The sequence below is a fragment of the Pan paniscus genome, chromosome 1 (assembly GCF_029289425.2).
Source record: "Pan paniscus chromosome 1, NHGRI_mPanPan1-v2.0_pri, whole genome shotgun sequence".
Lineage (NCBI taxonomy): Eukaryota > Metazoa > Chordata > Mammalia > Primates > Hominidae > Pan > Pan paniscus.
This window is the reverse complement of record NC_073249.2, coordinates 175,131,946-175,144,509: the sequence shown is the minus strand read 5'-3', so window position 1 is coordinate 175,144,509 and position 12,564 is coordinate 175,131,946. Positions and strand designations below refer to the sequence as shown.

At 39.7% G+C, this 12,564-nt stretch overlaps 1 protein-coding gene and 1 non-coding gene across 11 annotated transcripts in view; one reads left to right on the top strand and one right to left on the bottom strand.

The window, feature by feature from the left end:
* OSBPL9 (oxysterol binding protein like 9) overlaps positions 1-12,564 on the top strand; it is a 275,275-nt gene that overhangs the window by 203,823 nt on the left and 58,888 nt on the right. The window contains exon 1 of one of the 10 annotated variants that reach the window (XM_063607661.1): positions 3,402-12,534. The exons of 8 other annotated variants lie outside the window; for them this stretch is intronic. The gene's annotated coding sequence lies outside the window, so the exon portion shown is untranslated. Of the gene's footprint in view, positions 1-3,401; positions 12,535-12,564 lie in introns of those variants that run through there. One more of the 10 variants, XM_063607666.1, reaches the window with a different exon arrangement.
* Positions 7,586-7,707, bottom strand: LOC112438491 (small nucleolar RNA SNORA26). The gene has a single exon (XR_003026910.1). It is a non-coding gene; the product is annotated as a small nucleolar RNA SNORA26 (small nucleolar RNA).

Here is a 12,564-nt window from a genome sequence, read left to right as displayed (position 1 = left end):
CTGAGAGTGCTGAGATTATAGGCATGAGCCACCATTCCCAGCCATGTTTTCCTTTTTCATTGAACTTTATCTACTTTAGCCATTAAACTCCACTCCATTGGTCTTGTCATTACTAAGAGCTGAACCACCTGCAAAATATTAAGTTAAAAAGTGTTTTCTTTGACAACAGTTTTCTTTTCTTCATCTTCCTCTATCACTTTACTTCTGAACTTTTATTCTCTCATTTTGATCTGACCCCTACTTCTCTGTTTTTCCTGGCCATTTAGTACTTTCTTGTTTTGCTCATCCCATTTCCCAGTGGAGACCTTCTGGTCTGCTGCTTTATCATTGGTTTTGTTAGAAGACATACAAATGGCAAGGAGGTATATGAAAAGGTGCCTAACATCATTGATCATCAGAGAAATGCAGACCAAAACTACAATGAGATATCATTTCACCCCAGTTAAAATGGCTTTTTTTTTTTTTCCAAAAGACAGGCAATAACAAAATACTGGTGAGGATGTGGAGTAAAGGGAACCCACATACACTATTAGTAGGAATGTAAATTAGTACAGCCACTGTGGAGAACAGTTTGAAGGTTCCTCAAAAAACTAAAAATAGAGCTACCATATAATCCAGCAATCCCACTGCTAGGTATATATCCAAAAGAAAGGCAATCAATATACGGAAGAGATACCTGCACACCCAGGTTTATTGCAGCACTATTCACAATAGCCAAGATTTGGAAGCAACCCAGGTGTCCAACAGATGAATGGATAAAGAAAACATGGTATATAAACACAATGGAGTACTATTCAGCTGTGAAAAAGAATGAAATCCTGTCATTTGCAATCCTGTCTTGAATAGAACTGGAGGTCATGATGTTAAGTGAAATAAGACAGGCACAAACTTCACATGTTCTCACTTATTTGTGGGAGCTAAAAATTAAAACAATCGAACTCATGGAGCTAGAGAATAGAATTATGGTTACCAGAGGCTGGAAGGGTGGTTGGGCGTATAAGTGTAGGGGGAGTGGGGATGGTTAATGGGTACAAAAAAAATAGAACGAATAAGATCTACTTGATAACACAACAGGGTGACTATAGTCAACAGTAATTATACATTTAAAAATAACTAGAAGAGTATAATTAGATTGTAACACAAAAGATAAATGCTTGAGGTGATGGATACCTATTTACCCTGATGTGATTATTACTTATTTCATGCCTATATCAAAATATTTATACTCCAAAAATATATATACCTACTATGTACCCACAAAAATTTAAAAATTTATATATTGTTTTTGCTATCACCTTTAGAATTTCTTGTCATTGGATAGTTCGTCTGTATACCATTCTGGTCTTCATTCCCCAGGGCCCCCGTTGTTTGGTTTTTCTGCTTCTAGAACTGTTAGAGGTCACAAAAGCAAGATGGTAGTATCTATCACAATTTTTGTCTGACTTTAACTGGGTATCTGTTACGATTTAGTAGTCATCTTACTGACTTCTTGTTGGTTTCCAATTGAATCCTCACAGTAGACTTTTTTCATTGTAATCAGTATCGAATTACAGCCTGTTCCCTTCTTCATAAATGAAGGCTTTCTTCTTCAACAGTTCTTAGTGACTTCACCTGTACTTTATTTCTCTGCTTTGAATATTTCGAAGAAAACATATTCTTGCTCTTTCCCAAGGTTAACACTACATACATTACCTTGACCACAGGATGTTTTCTTGCAGATTGTGACCTAATTCCATCACCCTTCAGCAGCCCCCACCGTTTTCATGGATTCAGCTAAACCTTCTGTAAGATGACTCTTTTTCCCCCTAATCTTTATATCTCTTTTGATATGTAGCTTTAGTCTCACTTTTTTTCCTTTTGGATTTTGCCAGTTAGATGTCTCCCTGGAATTCCACTTCAGCGTGGCTAAGACTAAGCTTGTCTTCTCTTTCCTCCCCAAAGCAAATTGTAATTAGGATAGACTGAAGGTGACAGAAGATAACTAAGATCTTCTTCATCCTTTCGGCTCTTATGGAAGCTGAATTCCAGTAGTCATTCTAAATTTGTTGTATGTCAGCTTATGGTATCTTTTCATGTCTTTACATTCAGCCAAAGAGGAAGTTCCTTGAAGGGGAGACCAGAGGGCGTGCTGTGCTTCTTAATCCCCTCTTTCTTAACCAGTAAGAGGCATTCAGTAGATATCTGATGATACTGATTAATAGAGGGGAACTTTTCAGATTCTTTTTTTTTTTTTTTTAACCCTAGTAAGCTTTAGTACAAACTAAATGCTGAGAGATTATCAAGTAAGGGATTGATCATCACAAGAAGACTCAGGATGTTACATCCTGTAGGTTTTATAGTTTCCTATATTGTAAAAAATATGAGTTATAGCAGCTTGTCTGGATGTCATACAGGTATAAAAATCAGTTTTATAAACTTGAGTAAATTGGGGCCCATTTTAGAAAAAACTCTTGCAGGCTGTGAATGCCAATATATAAGTAAAGTATTAAGTATAATGTTATTTAATGTGGGCAAACATAAAGCCAGGTGTAAATTTCTTAGGTTTAAAATCTTATAGAACTATACATCCAAAAGAAAATTTCAAGTTAAACATAATACAAAGCAATACAATCTAAATTAACATTAATTTAATGTGATGAATGATACTGCCTTGCTAAAAGTGGGTCACTACTTACAATGTGCAAATGGTACTCATCGTTAGGGTATAGATTCTTTTAAACTATGACATACATACACTACCATGTGGAACGTGATGATGTGTTCTCTGTTCTAACTACTGGGAAGCCTTCCTTGGCATAGCACATGCCATGGGGTCAGTTGGCTTTGACTTCATATAGATATGCCATTTACTTGGTCAGTGTCACTTCTATGACAAGTAGTATGTTGTGCCAGTTTGATTATAAGTACAAATATGGGCAATGAAGTAACTTGGTTTTAAGGTTGTTACTAAGCTGAGTAACAGTGTGTGGCTATACAAATTTTTATAGGCTATCAGGAATGAAAACACAGGAGATTGTTGTAGATTCAAGTATTTTAGATTCAAGTTTGAAGATGCTCATGCAGATGTTTAACTGAGTTGTATAGACCTTTATGTTTCTTTCTTTTTCTCTTTTTTTTTTTTTTTTTTGAGACAGAGTCTTGCTCTGTCACCCAAGCTGGAGTGCAATGGTGTGATCTCGGCTTACTGCAACCTCCGCCTCCCAGGTTCAAGCAATTCTCCTGCCTCAGCCTCCCAAGTAGCTGGGATTACAGATGTGCACCACGACGCCCAGCTAATTTTTTGTATTTTAGTAGAGGCGGGGTTTCACCATTGTTGTCAAGATGGTCTCAATCTCCTGACCTTGTGATCCACCCACCTCTGCCTCCCAAAGTGCTGTGATTACAGGCGTGAGCCACCGCGCCTGACTGACCTTTATGTTTCTTAACGTTATGCTATACATCAGTTGATATTTCAAAAATTTAAATGGTTTCTATGATTATTCTTTGGGCTAAGAAATTGGGCATTAATTGTCCTCATATGTATGGTTTTTGTGGCTACTTCATGTAGATTTTATTTTTGGTGGTTATCAAATTGGAATTTTTTTTTTTTTTTTTTTTTTTTTTTTTTTTTTTTTTTTTTTGAGACGGAGTCTCATTCTCTTTCCCAGGCTGGAGTACAGTGGTGCAATCTCAGCTCACTGCAGCCTCGACCTCCCAGGCTCAAGCAGTCCTCTCACCTCAGCCTTCTAAGTAGCTGGGACTACAGGCACGCACCACCACACCTGGCTAGTTTTTTGTGTTTTTAGTAGAGATGGGGTTTTACCCTGTTGGCCAGGCTGGTCTTGAACTCCTGGCCTCAAGTGATCCACCTGCCTCAGCCTCCCAAAGTGCTGGGATTAGAGGCATGAGCCACCACACCTGGCTGAAATTGGAATTTCATTGGTACTGCCTGTAATTTTATGTTAATTTTTGTTGTTGTTGTTGTTGTCACTAGCTTTTATCTAAAGCCCCTAGAGAGAAAGGCCATGATACCTTGTATACAAGGGTATAAGAGTATACAAGGGAAAGGGAGGGCTGAAGGGAACAGGGTGGGCTGGTACAAGCCTCATTAGAAATACCATTGAGTCTGTGAGTAAAACATCATTATATGAAAAGGAGATGTGGTTTTAGGGTGGTCCAATTACTTTTGCACCAGCCTAATAAAATTACAAGTCATTATCAATAGAGACATTGTGAAACCTTTTTTTTTCCCAAAAGAAGTATCAGGTATGATAATTACATGTCTGCCCAACTTTCGTTATAGATTAACATAACTTAATTGTATTTAAGGTACAATTTAGGAGAGTTGCTGAAAAATGAATCTTTAGTATTGGGATGTCTTGATTCTACCCTCAATAGCTATAATGGATTATGTGTCTGAGTAGATTAATAAAAATCTTTTGAGCATTTTTCTTGAACTACTTCACTGAAGATTAGCTTTTTGAGCATCCATTTTAATTTCTCAGTATATAAGGATTGGTTTATCACAACTGTATTGTTTTCCCTGGCCTTGTTAGATTATATTTTCATATCGTGTAGAAAAATAGGTGTATTCGTTCTCCCTTGAAGTCCTTTGTCTCCCAAAGGAAATGGTTGCAATACAGATGTGTCACCTCTTCCACAGGTAAAGTGGAATGGAGAAGTAGCCAGTTAAATAGTGCATGCTCAATTTGGAACATTTAGAGCATACAGGAAAGTTATTTATTTGGTAAATATTTTTTAAGCATTTACTATGTTTCATGCATTGTACTAGTTGTAGAGGATATAATTGAATACAACTACACGTAGCCCTTGACTTTATGGAACTAGTCTAGTATAAAGATTTAAGATTGCCTGGCATGGTGGCTCACGCCACTAATCCCAGCACTTTGAGAGGCCAAGGCAGGATTGCTTGAGGCCAGAAGTTTAAGAGTAGCTTGGTCAACATAATGAGACTCCATCTCTAAAATAGATAGATAGATAGATAGATAGATAGATAGATAGATAGATAGATAGATAGATAGATGTAGTTAGACAACACAAAGCAGTTTCACTCATCTTGTGGCAAGGAGTTATGTATTTCTAATCAAATTTGGCAACTCAAGCATTTTCAACAAAATCTACATGTTTTTTCAGAATAAAGTGACCAACACAGAATGTTACCTGTAAAAATCAGAGCAATAATTGCTATCTAAAATAATTTTGAAAATTAAGTGGTACTGAAAGGCTCATATAGCAAAAATATGGCCTCCTGTCATTGTACTTTCCTACTCCCCAGACTCACCATTTTCAACATTTTTTAGTAGTTTTTTTTGCCATTTTATAGCATAGTACCTGACATTTTATTTATTCAACAGACATTTCTTAAGTACCTAATACATGCCATTCCTTGTTTGAAGGGATGCTAAGGATACAGTGGTGAACAAGGCGTTGTGGGGTTGTATAGAGGGTATTCATTCCTAACCTTGAACCAAATATTTCTTTCTGTTGGATAATGCATTAAAAATTGCAAACAGTTTACAAACTTTTGGAGCAATGGTGGCCTTGATCATAAAGTAGGGACTGCTTCTACCGTATACATGCTTGGTGGTGTATTTGTGATATCTGGCTAAAGTTTCTACATGGAAATTGGCTGACTTTAGTTTTGAGACTTCTGGGAACCAGTCAGGCAAAATAGTGAAACTGTGTATCCTGTTTCCAAGAGTTGTCTTTTAAGGTTATCTGCTTCATTCATTTGGCCTGACTTGCTAGGCAAATGCCTAGGGTAAATATGATTTGATTAACTATAGCAACAACAGCAACAACAACAACTTTATTTTTTAGAGCAGTTTGAGGTTCACAGCAAAATTGAGCAGAATGTACAGAGATTTTCCCTATACCCCCTTCCCCTACACATGTGCGGCCTCCCCTACTATCAACATCCCCCACCAGAGTGGTTTGTTACAATTAATGAACCTACATTGACACATCATTATCACTCAAGGTCCGTAGTTTACATTAGAGTCCACTCTTGCTGTTGTGTATGGGTTTGGTCGATTTTATAATGACATTTATCCACCATTATAGTGCCATACATAGTAATTTTGGTACCCTAAAAATCCAGTGTGCTCCACCTGTTCCTCCTTCCCTCCTCCCTCATCCCTGGCAACCACTGAACTTTTTAACATCTCCATAGTTTTGCCTTTTCCAGAATGTCATATCATTGGAATCACACAGTATGCAGCCTTTTCAAATGGGCTTCTTTCCGTTAGTAATAGGCATTTAAGTTTCATCCTCATCTTTTCATGGCTTGATAGCTCATTTCTTTCCCTCCCTCTTTTCTTCCCTGTCTTCCTTCCTTCCTCTTCTTTCCTGTTTCCTCTTTCTTCTTCCTTTTTTAAGAGACAAGGTGTCTCACTCTGTTGCCCAGGCTGGAGTGCAGTGGCCCAATCATAGCTCATTGCAGCCTCGAATTCCTGGGCTCAAGTGATCCTCCTGCCTTAGCCTCCTGAGTAGCTGGGATCACAGGCTCCAGTCATTTTAGTGCTGAATAATATTTCATTATCTGGATGTACCGCCTATTCATTCACCTACTGAAGAATATCTTGGTTGCTTCTAAGTTTTGGCAAATATGAGTGAAGTTACTATAAACATTGTATACAAGTTTTATGTGGATGTATGTTGTCATCTCCCTTGGGCAGATACCAAGGAGTGCCATTGTTGGATCATATGGTAAATATATCTTTAGTTTTGTACAGAATTCTAGGTTGGTATTTTTTTCTCTCTCAGTCCTTTATTTTATTTGGAGACAGTCTTGCTATGTCGCCCAGGCTGCCATACAGTGGTGCCACCTGGGCTCACTGAAACCTCCACCTCCCAGGTTCAAGCGATTCTTGTGCCTTGGCCTCCCAAGTAGCTGGGATTACAGGAGTGCGCCACCACGCCTGCTAATTTTTGTATTTTTAGTAGAGACAGGGTTTTGCCATGTTGCCCAGGCTGGTCTCAAACTCCTGACCTTAAGTGATTCACCCACCTCAACCTCCCAAAATCCTGGGATTACAGGCCTGAGCTACCGTGCCTGATCTCTCTCAGTACTTTAAAGAAATATTTCATTCCACTTTTCTTTTTTTTCTTCTTTTTGAGATGGAGTCTCACTCTGTCGCCTGGGCTGGAGTGCAGTGGTGCGATCTCAGCTCACTGCCACCTCCGCCTCCTGGGTTCAAGTGATTCTCCTGCCTCAGCCTCCTGAATAGCTGAGATTACAGGCGCCCACCACCATGCCCAGCTAATTTTTTGCATTTTTAGTAGAGACGGGGGTTCCACCATGTTGGCCAGGCTGGTCTCGAACTCCTGACCTCGTGATTCGCACATCTCGGCCTCCCAAATTGCTGGGATTACAGGTGTGAGCTACCGCGCCTGGCCCACTCTTCTTGCTTACATAGTTTCTGAGGAGATGTCAGATGTAATTTTTGTTTTTGCTCTTCTGTAGGCAAGTTTTTTCCCCCTCTAGCTTCTCTCAGGATTTTTTTCTTTATCTTTGATTTTCAGTAGTTTGAAAATTATATGCCTAGCTGTCAGGGTTTTTTTGCTTGTTTGTTTTTGTTTTCTCAGGTGTGACTCCAGAAAGGATCTAAAGAGGAGCTTTACAATCTCTTCTCTGGGGTTTATGGAGACTTCCTTTACCCTTCTGTGTTAGCCCCTTAAAGCACTGCGTCAACCTTAAAAGGGCACAGGAAAGGGTGTCTATGCCATTTTTATGCCATTTATCCTGCTTGGTGTTTTCTGAGCTTTCTTCATCTGCGGTTTGATGTCTCACATTAATTTGTAGAAATTCTCTGTCATTGTTTCAAATTTTTCTTCAGTTCTTTTCTCTGTTTCTTCTTCTGGTGTTCCCATTATGCTTTTGTGGTTGTCGTACAGTTATTGGATATTTTGTTCCAGGCTTTTTTTTTTCCAGTCTTTTTTTCCCTTTGCTTCTCGGTTTTGTAGGTGTCTGTTGAGATACTCTCAAGTGCAGATATTCTTTCCTCAGCTTTGTCTAGTTTACTAATAAGCCCATTAAAGGCAGTCTTCATTTCTGTTACAGTCTTTTTGATCAGTAGCATTTCTTTTTGATTCTTTCTTAAAATTTCTGTCTTTCTGCTTACATTGCCCGTCTGTTCTTGCATGGTTTCTACTTTGTCCATTAGAGTTCTTAGGATATTTATCATAATTATTTCAAATTTCTGGTGTAACAATTCCAACATCCCTGCAACATCCAAGTCTAGTTTCGATGCTTACTGTGTCTCTTCCAGCTGTGTTTTTTCCGATTTAATATGTCTTATAATTTTTTCTTGATAGCCATACATGATGCATTAGGTAACAGGAACTGCTGTGAGTGGACCTTTAGTAATGTGGTGGTAAGGTGTGCATGGAGGGGAAACATTTTCAGTCTGTTAGTGAACTTTTGTCAACTTCACATGTGCTTCTCAAGTCCATCCTGTAAGTGGGAGAGTAGGGCTAGAGAGGACTGAAGTTGGGTATATATTAAATACTTTCTCCTACAAAGAAGCCTAGAGGGGACGCATTAGGGGATTTTTTTTCCCCCAGTATTCACTGTGATGACCCTTATTGAGCTCCTGGAGGTAAAACTCACAAAACTGTGGTTCTCCCCCCTGCCCATATTACTACATGTCCCTGGAGTTTATATCTTTCAGACTTGTCTGCACTGAGCTTCCACCAATTTGTCAAATACAGATCAGGTTTCCCTACCACCCGTGCAGTTGAAAACCCACATACAACTTTTGACTCCTCCAGAGCTTAACTACTCATAGCCTGCTATTGACTGGAAGCCTTGCCAATAACATAAACAGTTGATTAATACATATTTTATATGTTTTCTGTATTATATATTGTATTCTTACAATAAAGAGAAAAGAAGATGTTATTAAGAAAATCATAAGGAAGATAAAATATATTTACTGTTCATTAAGTGGTTCCCATGGGTGCTGGTTCCCATGGAGGTTGCCCCTTGTGAGTTTTTGCTCAGGGAAGTTGTGATTCTCTATATTTGCCTGTTGGTCTCCTAATTTGGGAGTCATCAGTTTTCCCTGTGACCTCACTTCTCTTACAGATTTAAGAAGAGTTGTTGGTTTTTCAGTTTGTTCAGTGTTTTACATGTTGTTAGAACACAGTGGTACTTCCAAGTTTCTTAACATGCTAGATCAGAAACCTGAAGTCTCACCTAATTTGGCTTTTTATATTTTTTCTTCTTTTTTTTCTTCCATTGCTACCAAAGCATTTTTCATCTGTGTCTGGGGTGACATTAGAGCAGAATGTGATTTCTAGGTAAACATTATTGGGCTCCCTAGCAGAAAAATTTTTGAAAGTAGTACATGAATTCTGTATAATTAAAATTTTCTTTTCATCTTAATAGGTATAGGTAATAGGCACGGCCTATTTTTTTTTTGCTCAACAGTCTAAAATAGTAATTTAATCACCTAATAGCCTTAGTTATATAGTTGAAAGAAGAGTTGAAAATCTGATTCATGGGTTGGAAATCACCTGTCACATATGAGTTTTAGGCACTGGTCACTTTGTTTTGAAACAGCTTTGGGGTTTTTTCCTTTTTCAACTCATAATAGGCTTTAACAGCTTTTAGTTTTGTTTCTGTTTTTTTAACAGCATGAGTTGTCAAATTTAGTTATAGCTTCTTGGTACAAGATGGGTAAATTTGCTTTGTGTTGTGTAATTACTTTTTATTTTAAATGCTACCTCTTTTATGAACACTAACTTTACACTAAGATTAGGAAAATGAGAATTGCATGTCTGCAACAAATAGCTATCTGTAGTATTAAATTGTGAAAATGTAGACTTTGGATTGGAGCTGGGATCTCTTAATATGTAATTGTAACATAGAGTAAATAAGTATTTTGTCCCTTGTAGGGTCAAACAGTACAGTGCATGGGCAGAATTAGAGATGTAGGCTTTTTTTTTTTTTTTTTTTTTTTTTTTTACTGGCTTAGAGAACCGTTTGATCAGCTAATATGGAATTAAGTCCCTAGGGCTGCCCAGGCACAACATTAACTGCTAGAAAAGCAGCTATTAAAGGAAAATTTAAAAGAGTATTAGTGAAGGTTAAATACTGACCATGGACATCTGGCAAAATTGATGTTTTTTTCCCCTCCACCATTGTTTATAGTTTATTGTTATTTATCAGAGAATTAATGTTTATTTTCAGAATCTATTACCATAAGAAATCTGTTTGAGGACTTCGTATGTGCCAGGAATTCTACTAAATAATGATATAATGCTGAACAGAATTAGATAGGATCCTCACTTCGTTAAGCTTACAGTCTAGTGGTATAGATCAACATTAATCAAAGAATAACACAAATAGAAAGCAGAGCAGTGGTTCATGGGATTGACTGTAGAGAAGCATGAGGGAAGTTCCCAGGTGATGGAAAATACTTTATTTCTTAATCGTGGTGGTTACATGTGTGCATATGTTTATGAAAATATATTGTACATTTAAAGTGGATACATTTTATCACATGTAAATTATGACTCTATAAAGTTAATTAAAAAGAATAACTCAGGTAAGGTGGTGTGTGCGCCTGTAGTCCCAGCTATTCCTGAGGCAGGAAGATCACTTGAGCCCAGGAGTTTGAGTTCAGCATGGGCAACATGAGACCTGTGAGACTTTGTCTCTAAAAAAATTTAAATAAATAACTAAGATAAATGTAAAATTACAGCTGTAGTAAGTTCCACAAAGGAGAGTTACATGGGCTATGACGATGTAAGATAGCAAGAACTGACATTGGCAGGGAGGAAATGATGATGAGAAGTAAATAAGTGAAGTGTGGGGATTGATGTCAAGGGGACAGTATAAAAGAAATAACAGCATGCGCCAAGGCCCTAAAATTGGAAAGTCCTTGGCAAATTAAAGGAGTTTGAAAAAGGCCATTGTGTGCAAAGCAGAAAATAGGTACTACAAGGTAAAAGATGGAGCTAAGCGGTAGGTAAGGCTAAACCTTGTCAGCCATTGTTAAATATTGAATTGTATCCTAAGCACAACTCAGTGGAAAGCAGTTAAAGTTCTTTAATTGGGGGAGGCAATGAAGGGGTAATAAAATTGGTTATAGAAATACTGCTCTGGCTCTAGTGTTGAGAATGAATTGGAGTAGCCAGAGTAGCTTCAAGAAGACTTTAGTAAGATTATTCCAACAGGCCAGGACCTGTTATAGGGTGGTGGCAATGGAGAGAGATGGACAGAATGGAGAGTGTATTTAGGAGGTAAAAATGACAGAACTTGGTGATGCACTGAATGTGAAATGGGGAAGGTGTCTAGGAGGACTACTAGGTTTATGGTTTGCGTATTAGGGTGGATGATAGCAGTTTCATTTACTGAGACAGGGAGCCCTGGCAGAGTACCCAGCTTTTAGAGTGGGTAGGGGGAAGGGGAGAGTGCATCTGGTGTTGGGCATTTTGAAGTGATTTACATACAACAAACTGAAGGTATCTTTAACACTGAGTCCAGCAGGTTAGCATATTTATTCAGCAAGCATTGCACCTTTTTTTGTTGTTTTTGGGGTCTTCAACTCCTGGCCTCGAATCCCCCCTCCTTCCCCCGCCTCTCCCAGCTTCCGCCTCCCAAAGTGCTGGGATTTCAGGAGTGAGCCACCGCGCCTGGCCAGCATCGCGCTGTTTGTGCAGTGTGCCCTGTGCTAGGTCTTGCAGTGGGTACCAGTAGAGCCATAAAAGTACAAAAGATAATTGGACGTTTAGTAGAGTCCTGAAAGGGGGCGGGATAGGAAGATACCTAACCATAAGAAAAACCAGCAAGAGCGGAAAAGGAGCTAGTCCTCCAGATCAATAAGTTAATTACTTATGTCTGTGATTCCCTGCATTTTGGGTGATTCTCTGTCGAGGTCCTCTTAAGTCCAGACTTTTGATATAATCTGCAGTTTGCGCCATTTGGATTCCTGAAGCATCTTTACAAGCCACCTACATTCCTTATGGAGCTGTGGCACAACAGCAAGCCCACGATGTCTCACCGGATTAATAAAAATATAGGCGCTCACGCTTTTGTTTACCGATATAGTATCTCCTCCTCCCCTCACTCCATCAACCCCCACGCGACACAACTTTCCGGAAGTAAGCAAAATCCGTTATCAAGATGAAACTCCGGGGACCAGGCTCCACAGCTGCCATAAACTAGATGGCACGTTAGAAGCCGGTGGGTGTAGGTGAGGCACGCTGGCGCCCGCGGGCCCTTCTCCAGCCGCTACCCAGTGGGAATCCGCGGGGCTGAAGCCCCGAAACCAGGCTGAGCGTCCCAGAGCGCAACCTCCCTTTCCCCCAGCAGCGCCGGCGCCGCAGAAGCCGCGTGTCCCCAGGCGCACTCCCCCAAGGTGAACCCCCGCCCCCCGCGGAGGCGGCTGGGTCGCGGGTCTGGGCGGGGCGCTCCGGACGCCCTCCCGCCGGTGCGCACCCCTCCCGCGAGCTGCCGGCTCCCTCGGCCTCTCCACCCAAAACTGGCCCAACCGCCAATCGTCGGCCTCTCACCTCCTACAGCAGGTGACCCATGGCCAATCGCCAGGGGTCTCT